This window comes from Felis catus, chromosome C1 (genome assembly GCF_018350175.1).
Source record: "Felis catus isolate Fca126 chromosome C1, F.catus_Fca126_mat1.0, whole genome shotgun sequence".
NCBI classification, from domain to species: Eukaryota; Metazoa; Chordata; class Mammalia; order Carnivora; family Felidae; genus Felis; species Felis catus.
The window spans coordinates 213657458-213668247 of NC_058375.1; the positions used below are offsets into that span (position 1 = coordinate 213657458).

Here is a 10790-nt window from a genome sequence, read left to right on the forward strand (position 1 = left end):
GGAAGGCACTTTTCCTGTCATTGTGGCACTGTGAGTCCCAGGTTGTTGCCAGAGTAAGGGTGTGTATATGCACACACGCGTGCACAAATGTCCACCCCAACCTCCAGAAAGGTAGTTGAATACACTGTCGTGTATGCCAGGCACTCTCTTTGAGCTGTCTTGTTCTTAGTCTCACTGAGAAATTGAAGCAGCATAATAGGGATGGCCTGGCGACGATTGTGGAAAGTGGGATTATGAAGGGCAGGGGACTTGTGAATGCTGCTCCAGGAGCTAGATGAGCCTCCGGGAGATAGGAAGCCCTGAAATCTTACGCAGAATTATCTATGCACTTACATGTCTTCTTTTGAAAAACATTTAATTTTGAGATAATTACAAATACCGCTGTAGAAGTAGTTGCAAAAAGTAGAGACCCCATGTACCTTTCACCCAGTTGCCCCCAGTGCTGGCATCTCCCATAACTTTAGCACAGTATCTAAACTAGGAAATTGATATTGGTACAATCCAGGCCTTATTCAGGTGCCATGACTTTTACATGCATTCATGTGTGTGCATGGCATTGCTGAGCTATATGAATAGTCCTAGACACCATCTTTTGGATTTCTTGTTTTGTGCAATAGTATACCTATATTTGTTTAAGTCAAATGTTAGTAGCATTTTCTGTTACTTCCAGCCATAACATTCCTAACATACACACCATTACAAAGTGCAGAAAATCTGTTGCAAACCAGGCCAGTTTGCGCGTGGGTGGCATTGAGCATCTGACAAGGGGCAGAGAAAGAGGGAGACACAGAATCCGAAGTAGGCTCCAGGCTCTGAGCTGTCAGCACAGAGACCGACGCGGGGCTTGAACTCACGGACCGCAAGATCATGACCTGAGCCGAAGTGGGATACTTAACTGAGCCACCCAGGCGCCCCAAGCATCCAACTCCTGGTTTCAGCTCAGGTTATGACCCCAGGGTCGTGGGATCGAGTTCCAAGTTGAGCTCTGTGCTGAGTGTGGAGTCTGAGATTCTGTCTCCCCCTCTCTCTCTCTACCCCATGCTCCCTCTCCCCCACTCTCATGCTCTCTTTCTCAAAAAAAAAAAAAAAAAAAAAAAAGGAAAGGGAGGAATAATGGTTCATGTAATAAAATCCAGAGGAATGACTGAACTGGTCCCGGAGGCTCAAAGTGCCATCAGAAATCTTGCTCCATTTCTCTGGAATGTCCATGGCTCTGCATACTTTTGAGTTCTGGCTTTATTCTCAGGCACCTTGCCTCAAGATCAACAGAAGCTGCGGCAGTCCTGGACCTTTCATCCTCACTGCATGTGACACAGAAGTGAGGGACTGGGGGGATTTCATCATTTCCTACAGGAGTTGTAAGGTTCATTCTAACTGGACCAGCCTCAGGGTCTATCCCTCAACCAATCACAGGGCCAAGGGAATGACATTCACTGATTGGCTTGTGCCTGGACTCCTAACTGCTCCTTGAACACTTGGATATAGGGATATTTTATTTAAACTTAAACTAGAGATAAGATCATCCCATCCCCTGACCACATGGGAGACAGGAGGTGTCTGAAAAGAATTGAGGTGCTGCTGCGAGTGGGAGGGGAAATAAATGCTGGACAGTAAAACCACAGAGGTCTACTGCCTCCAGCATGGGGCGTTCCTCTCTGGTCAAATCAGCTGTGATGGGGAGGACAGGATCATATAGTTCAGGCATGTCTACTGGGATGGGGATGCAGTTCTTGCATAAACGGGGATGACAGCTGGACAGATATCCTAGGAGGTTTCTACCACAGTAGTGGTCCATGCCTCCGAGTTCCTGTTCTGTGGGTCTCCATGTGCCTCAAGATTTTAAGCTGGTGGTGGCATCTCTGGCTGTCCCCACTGGCCTGGTACAGGTCTGCAGGAGCCCGGTGGGCTGCTTAGGAGATGCTGTGGTTGAGACAGGGTCTTGGGTTTCAGCTGCATCTGCTAGGCACGGCTTAGGATGTATTTAGGTGGGAGCCCTCCCTCCCTGCCCCACCCCATCTACACTGCGTTCACTGGACAGCTGCTCAGGCTGTCCAGTACGGACGTCACTTTCCTGCTGTACTCTTCCCTACCCCCACCATGAAGTCCACCCAGTCCAGATGGGCACAGAGATCTTTGAGAGAGACTTTCCTGTGGCAAGGTGGCTTTTAGTGCCTCTCATTACCCGAGCTTATGGAAAAGCTCAACATTTCTCAAAGCGCACTATTTTGTACCATGGTGTTATGTGACACGTGCATCAATTTTTTAATATTCCTTTTTAAATCTTTGTACTTACAACATTTGTTTTGGAATAGAGATACAGAAAAATACACAAAACAAAGAGCTTCATGAAGTATAAGGCAAACACCCCAAATGCTTTTGTAACCCAAGAGGTGGAATGTTGCAGCCACCCCAGAAACGCCTTCATGTTCCCTGTCCAAGTCACAGTCATACCCCCCGCCAGGGGTAACCACTGCCTGGCTTCTGTAGTAATCACTTCCTTATGTTTATGGTCTTAGCGTCCAAATGTGCATCTTTAGAAATGATGGCTCTGTCTTGCCCACTTTTAAAAATGTATCTTTATTTACCTCCTTTTCATGTTTCGAGTCCCCTCTCATCTTTTTCCTTTCATTTTGTCTGTTGAATCCAGGCCATCTGACCGTAGCATTTCCCACAGTGTGGGGTTTGTTTGCCGCCCACGCATGGGACATTTCAGCATGCTCCGTTCCCCTTTGCCTGTGCCGCACACATTGTCAGCTGGATTGAGAAGCTTGATCAGACTCAGCTTCTGTCTTCTGGCAAGACTCTAGGTGGTGATGTGTTCCTTCATCAGGGGCCACATAATGTCAGGCTGTCTCTCCTTTGGTGGTGTTCATAGCTATGGATGCTCAGTCCCTAGATCCTTAATTCCCTGGGGGCCCAAAATGGTGGCATATATCGTTTTCATAGTGGTATGATTCACATTTTATTGCTTATTAATTTTGTCATTCCACACAATTTATAAGTAAATAGGCTTTGAGAGAATACCTTGAGAATGTTAAACAGATGATGGCAACGTTGATGAGACTGTTCCAGTGTTTTACATGAGGTAATGAGAAGAACCACAGCTGCCACCACTACAAAATGATGATATTTTAATTCCATCATTTCTTTTTCATTTATTTGCTGGAATTCTTTATAAACAGATGCCTCCTTTCATCTACCATGAGGTTACCCAGTGGTATAGCTCATGTAGAAGAGGCAGGATAAATGCCTTTATTCCTTGTGTTTATCAGTTTGCAAAATAATAAACTGGTTCCTTATCCTCTGGAGGTGACCAGTTCACTTTTTCATTATCATTATGAGTTCACGGATTTAAATAAACCTGGTGAGTTTCAGTTTGTTGCCGTTGGTACTATGTTCGAAGCTCAAATTGTCCTGTCTTTGGCCAGTGGGAACCCTTGTGAATTGGCTTCGGCGTTCTTTTGACGCTACCCTGGGCTCCATGAGCCTGTCTGTGATGGCGTGTGTGCTGTCGTTTATGTCAAGATGTTCTAGACTTCGTTTGTATTTCCTCTTCTGACCTGCAGTCAGTCATTTCTCCACGCAGCTCTGACTTTCAGTGGGAAATGGCATTTTATGACCACAGTGTGGACTCCAGGGATACTAGCTGCTATGAATTGGTCATTGTTTCCAGGCCTTTTCAACGGACAGAGCTATTCGATAGAGATAAAATGATAGATTGAAAACGTCATAAGTTCATACTGTTTTTCCAATTAAGTTTCAGGACTATAGATTTTTTTTTATTTAATCTTTGAAAAAATTACAGCTGTCTCTTCTTTCTTCCACACTGAGAATCTTGATTTTTAGGACACGGGGGATGATAGTTAAAATAGCTCATAATTACTCACTTGTTTTAGGCTACATTACACACACAACAGGGAATATCAATACTAATGCTGCTACCACCAGAATGATAACCGAGAAGAGTTTGAAAGTTCTCGTGCTCAGTCTTGCAGCACATATGCTAAAATTGGAATGATACAGAGAAGATTAGCATGGCCCCTGTGCAAGGGTGACATACAAAATTTGTGAAGTGTTCCATATTAAAAAAAAAAAAAAAAAAGGTTCTCACCCTAATTTTTATAGCTGTTCTGTATTAAAAAATTTTTTTAATGATTATTTTTGAGAGAGAGGGAGAGAGGGAGGGAGAGAGGGAGAGAGGGAGATGGAGTGTAAGTGTGGGAGGGACAGAGAGAGAGGGAAACATAGAGTCCAAAGCAGGCTCCAGGTTCTGAGCTGTCAGCACAGACCCAACGTGGGGCTTGAGTTCACAAACTATGAGATCATGACCTGAGCTGAAGTCGGACGCTTAACCAACTGAGCCACCCCGGCACCCCCCTGTATTTTTAAATAAAATATTCATTTATTTATTCTGAGAGAGAGAGAGAGAGAGAAAGAGAGTGCAAGTGGGGAAGGGGCAGAGAGAGAGAGATCCCCAGTAGGCTCCATGCTCAGCATGGAGCCTGATGCGCTTGCTCCTACAACCCTGGGATCATGACCTGAGAGGAAATCGGGAGTCGGGTCACTTAAACAACTGAGCCACCCAGGCACCCCTAGCTGTTCTGTATTTACATCAATAGAGCGTATAGCTTTCATATACCATATCCTCTCTTTTAAATATCATACAGTTTTGGTTCTACAAGTAATTATGTATTTAATGCTCTCTGCTAGTTCTTCTGCTGATATAGCTAGTAATTTTGGCAGTCTGAGGCTTGTTCTCTAGTAAATTCTTCAGGAAATGCTCACGGGAACAATATTCCCTGAGTTCTTGTACATTGATTACAGTTCGTACCTTTTATACTTGAAGGTCAGTTTTCTTGAATATAAGATCCTTGGCTCAGACTTTTGCCTTAGATAGGTCACACCACTTTTTTTCTCATACAAAGAAGTGCTGTTGAAAAGTCTGATGATACTCTAATTTTCTTTCCTTTGTGAGTCGCTTTTTCACTTCCATGATTAAAGGATCCCCTCTACCTCTTAATATCCAGTAAATTTACTAAAATATGTCTTGGTGTTGCTCATTCTGAGTCAGTTTTCTCAGGCATATTGTATTCTTTTTTAATATATAGGCACCAGTTATTAATCTATAGTGTCTCAGCTTCCAAAGCCATCTTCACTGTCCGCTCTGCAATAATGGAGCTAAACCGGATAGCTAGTTCCCCTTTGTGACTTGGCCCAGTGTTGAACTTTGTCAGTAGAGGGCGCTGTAGGGGCACTGGAGGAGGAAGGGGTTTCTCTTCTTGACTCTAGGGTGCCTCTTGCACCAGGCTCATGCAGTGTCTGCAGCTCCCGGAGCTAGCTCCAGCAGAGCCTGGTGGTCAGCATTAGAGGGCGCCATCCCTGGAAAGCTTCCCTTGGCATCCCCTTGGGTGGTTTCAGGCCACCATCCAGTGAGTCACAGCTGTGTCTCCTACCAGGGTTTTGGTACCAACCCTGAGGAAGGAGGCCCTTTTCTTGGTTCCTCTGTCTCAGCCCTAGGTGTAGAGGCTTTACTACTTCCGTGTTCTTTAAAGTTCCTTTTAATCTTTACTGGTCATTCCTCCATTATTCCAGCCTCCTGTTACAGTTAGTAATCCTTTATATAAAACTTTTCCTACTCAGATTCCTTTGTGATTTCTTTTTTCTTTCTTTTTTAATTTTTTTTAATGTTCATTCATTTTTGAGAGAGAGAGAGAGAGAGACAGACAGACAGACAGAGTGTGAGCAGAGGAGGAGCACAGAGAGAGAGGGAGACACAGAATCCGAATCAGGCTCCAGGCTCAGAGCTGTCAGCATAGAGCCCAACTCAGGACCCAAACTCACGAACCACGAGATCATGACCTGAGCTGAAGTCAGACGCCCAACCGATTGAGCCACCCAGGTGTCCCCCTTTGTGGTTTCATTCTTCTAAGTGGATCCTGACTAATGCAATGTAATATCAAATCTCTGCCATGCTCTTTACTTTTAATTTTTAATTTAATTATTATTGTTTTTAGTATTATGTTCCCTTGTTATGAGTTTCATTTTCAGGGACTTCTTTGCATACTTCCAGTATTTGTCATTTTCTCTTGAACTCCTTTATGTGTGCTTTTCTTTTTTGATTTAAAAAATTCCTACTTTTCACATTTTATGTCTCATGAGGCATCATCTGATTTGCTCTTGTATTTCTTCTAATTTAGACTTCATATCTGAAATTATTGTTTCTTTTATTTCTAAATCTGTCCTAAGTGCTGTGCTCTCACTTCTGAGTTTTTCTAACTCTGACTTTTGTAATGTTTTTTTTCTTGACTTGGAATATTTGGTATAGTTTCACTTACTAGTCTGTATGGATGTTCTGCTTATCTTTTTTTTCTTACAGATACTTTGGGTGGGACTTTTACATTGATACTTTGTGTTCCTCTTTTTTTTTTTTTTTTTAAATGTGAGATTAGTTCTCTGAACTTTTGGAATGAAGTGGTTTGAGGAAGAGTTCCTAACTTCTATCATTTCAGTATACAGTGTTTTTTAAAAAGAATTATTAGAACTAAAAAATTCAACAAGGTTGCAGGATATAAGATTAATATAAAATATCAGTTGAATTTCTATATACTTATAATGCATAATCTAAAAATGAAATTAAGAAAACAATTTCAGGGGCACCTGGGTGGTTCAGTTGGTTAAGCCTCCGACTTCAGCTCAGGTCGTGATCTCACAGTTTGTGAGTCTGAGCCCCATGTCAGGCTCTGTGCTGACAACTCAGAGCCTGGAACTTGCTTCGGATTCTGTGTCTCCCTCTCTCTTTTCCCCTCACCTGCTCACACTCTGTCTCTCCATCTCTCTCAAAAATAAACATTAAAAAAAAATTTTCATTTGCAGTAACACCAAAAGGAATGAAATGAATAACTTTGACAATGGAAGTGTAAAACTTACAGTCTTAAAACCGCAAAATGTTAAATTTAAAAATCCCAAATAAATGGAAAGACATCCTATGTTTATGAATCAAAAGGCTTAATATTATTAAACTGGTAATACTCCCCAAACTGATTGATAGACTCAATGTGATCTCTGTCAGAATTCCAGCTGGCTGCTTTGCAGAAATTGACAAACTGATCCTAAAATTCGTAGGGAACTCAAGAGGCCAAGAACACCAAAAATATCTTGAAAAAGAAGAAATTTGGAGGACTTTATAATTTCAGAATTTACTAAAAAAGAAAGAAAAAAACGTGATTAAGACAATGTGGTAGTGGCACAAAGATAGACACATTGATCAATGGAATAGATTTCAGAGTCCAGGAATAAACCTCACATTTGTAGTCAAACTGATTTTTAACAAGGGTGCCAAGACAATCCATGGGGGAAAGAATAGTGTGGCGCTGTGTGTGTGTGTGTGTGTGTGTGTGTGTGTGTGTGTGTTCGTGTTCGTTGGTTTGTTTTGAAGATCTTAATTGGCTTTATTAAGTGACTCATGAATCAGGCAGCATCCCGTCTAGCAAGTAGAGGGGTTCTCCCAGAATGGGGTTTTTAACAAACGGCACTGGGACAACTGGATATCCACCTGCAAAAAAATTGAAGTTGTGGATGTGTCTCACACTAGATAGATTAGCCCCATATGAATCTTAGACCTAAATATAAGGGCTAAAACCATAAAATTCTTAGAAGAAAATAAGGATAAATCTTGTCACCTCGGATGTGGTAATGACATCTCTTGAACCAAGAGATGGTACCAAAAGCATAAGCAACTAAGACAAAAAACAGGTAAATTGGACTTCATCAAAAGTGAATGTTTTGCGCTAAAGACACCAACAAGAAAGTTAAAAGACAGCCTACTGAATGGGAGAAATTATACATCTGATAAGGAACTGATATCTAGATTGTGTACAGAACTCATAACTCAATAACAAAAAGGCAGATAACTTAATTGTGGTATAACACGAAAGATATTTGGTCCTTGTTTTTAGTTCCTGGCACAGAGCTCCTAAAACCCTTGGGATTTCCTGAGTGATAAGTGTGACAGGAGCCTCTTTTGTTCTAATGGGGTGACTCTTCATCCACCTCTAGGTATCTTTTTTTTCCCCTAGTCCACTGAACGATTCTGTTGGTTTAAGATGAGCTGCATATGAGGTAATAAAGCCATCTGGAGGGGTAGGGGGTGGGGAGACACAGGGTTTGTGGCCCATGTCCTCTGTCCAGAAGGTGTGTCTGCAGTTTTGGCATCTCTGGTCAGGCAGGGCTGGCTTCTCCACAGATCCCAGAGCAGATAGGCAGATAAGGTTGGGGAGGGAGAGTGGGGTGGCGGGGGGGGGGGGGGGTAGAGAGGGAGAGAGAAATGGAATATGGTTTGGGGTTGGGGGACAGGAAGAAGGGAAAGGGATCTGAACAATGGGATTCTGGGTATTTGTGAGAGAAAGAGAAAAAGACTTGAAAAAAGGAGACAACAGACCCCACTCTCCCCTTAGGGGAGCCCATTCTCCCTGCCACGTAGTCAGCACAGCACCCCCAGCACTGAGAGAGTCTGGGGAAGGGATGACCCCATTCTCCCTTCTCTGTCTCGTGCTTCTCCTGTGTCTGGGGTTTGTCCTCTGGATGCCTGTGTCCTCTTCAAAAGTCGTTTTGTGAGCCCCCACCCCTGTGGCCCTGAGGGCAAGATCAGTTGGAGGTGTCAGAGTGAATGCTCCCTGGTCCCTCTGTTGGGGACATCACTGAGGATGGGCTTACAGCCTCCTGCCAGCCACCGTTTGCCCTTATTTGCTGAGGGCTGTACATCTGGCCTCCCCCAAGGTTATCCTTGTAGCCCCCTGACCCCACTGAGTGCCGGAGTGATTCCACTGGGAAGCAGAGTAGAAATCTCCGTTGAGCCCAGGCCTCCCCGGAAAACATGTCTCTGGATCTTGAGAGATTGAAAGAGCCACCAGAGCCTGCAGAGGAGGGGGGTATCTGGGAGCTGGTGTGGCTGTGGACCCCCTGGGTGACTGACGTGGGGGTCTTGACAGCATAGGTGTTGGCCTCCTCTTGGAACTTGCCAGTATTTTTCTCATACCCAATCCGTTTGTTGCCAAACCAGTTGGAGACCCGAGACACCTCCACACTTCTTGGCAAGCTCCTCCTCAGCCTCGTCACTAGGCTCTGGGTTACTCAGATGCCAGTAGAAATACTCACTGAGACCTCGGTTGCCTGGGTGCTCAAGTTGCAGCCTTTTCTCCTGCCATCCATCCAAGAAGCGGGAACGCGGGGCCATGACAGCCTCACGGGTGCTCTGCCTGAGTTGCATCTGGATGGCGTGGAACTTTCCATGGATGACACGTGCTCCATCTCCTTGGGTGCCACAGGCCGAGTGCGGCTCTGTTCCCTCAGCAGGTTCGTGACGTGGTTGTGAACTCGATTCATGCCCGCCGCTCACGTTTCTCCAGCTCCCAATGGCAGATGTGGCAGATCTGAGCAGGTTTGCTGCCATAGCCCAAGTGTTGGATGGAGTTGTAGGGGGACACTGCTGCTTCCGAGCCCCCTCCTTTCTCAGGCCCAGCCACACCCATGCCAGAAGCATGTTGTCTGGGCGCATCCACTGTGGGCCCACCGGCTCCTCTGGGAGCTTCGAATGCCGAGGCCGGTTTTCTCCTTGGTTCCACACAGGACACTAAAGAGCAGGCTTCATGTGGTGGCAGGTGAGGGCGTGTTTCTTGGCCTGGGCCTCGTCCAGGCTCTGGTCGGTTTTGGTCATTATCTGCTGCAGAAAGTCCCTGATGTCTTGCTTCCCTCGACCTCCTGGGACCCCCTCCCTTCCCGCACCAGGGTCTCTGCCACTAGGAGGCTCATCAGGGTCCCCAGGTTCCCCACCCACCAATCCCAGGTGCCCCCAGCCCCTACCTGGAGGGGGAGGCCCCAGCAGCTGCTCTTCCATAGTTGTGGGGGGGGGCCCTGAGGCCTCTCCCCTGCTCCTCCCCTCCCCCTGCCTGATTACTGCCCCCCCCCCCCCGTCTGATTACCACCCCTCCAAACTCGGTGGGCTCGCTGCTCCCTCTGCCCCAACCCTCTCCCATCTCTCCCCTCCTGGCTCTCCCGGAGGCTCACCCCAGCCCTGAAGGGAGACCTGGGGTACCGGCTGAGCTCCCGACAGGAGACCCTGGCCCCTGGTGGCAGCAGAGAAAATGGAGTCATAGAAAGGAGGCCCAAAGGGGGGGTGTGTGTGAGAGAGGGAGGAGGGAGAAGGGGGGAAGCAAGGGAGGAAACTGGAAGAGGGGCCCACCTCTTGGTATCTTTAGGACAGGGACTGGTTCCCAGAAAGTCCAAGCCTTGTTGAGAAGCTTGGAACTTTCAACCCTACCCCCCAACCTCGAGGGAGGGGAGAAGGGCTAGAGATTGTGATAATCACCAATGGTACCGTCATGCCTACATAATGAAACCTCCACGACAACCCCTAAATGACAGGGTTTGGAGAGCTTCTGAGTAGGCCAACGCATCCATATGTCAGGAGGGTGGCACAGCCCAACTCCATGAGGACCGAGGCGTCTATGCTCAGGACTCATTGGAGTTTTTCTGACCTTTATGAGTTGTCCTAGCAAATTATTGAACCTGGGGTGGGTGGGAACCCCTGACTTTTAGCCAAGTTGGACAGACGTGTAGGTAACCTGGGGACCTAATACTTGCAGGTGGCTTCTGAAGTGGAGGCACTCTTGTGGGACTGAGCTCTTAAACCTGTGGAGTCTGGTGCTAACTCCAGGCAGTGTTAGAATAGGATTAATTGTTGGACACCCAGTTGGCGCTGGAGAGTTGAAGAAGTGAAGTTGGGAAAGATACCA

The 10790-nt window shown here is 45.9% G+C and overlaps 1 non-coding gene and 1 pseudogene across 1 annotated transcript; one reads left to right on the plus strand and one right to left on the minus strand.

Moving 5' to 3' along the window:
- The first annotated feature begins 3979 nt into the window (after nucleotides 1-3979).
- On the plus strand, nucleotides 3980-4087 carry LOC111562033. The gene has a single exon (XR_002745094.2). It is a non-coding gene; the product is annotated as a U6 spliceosomal RNA (small nuclear RNA).
- Nucleotides 4088-8349: 4262 nt separating this feature from the next.
- On the minus strand, nucleotides 8350-9892 carry LOC123379308 (annotated as a pseudogene).
- Between the last annotated feature and the right edge of the window lie 898 nt (nucleotides 9893-10790).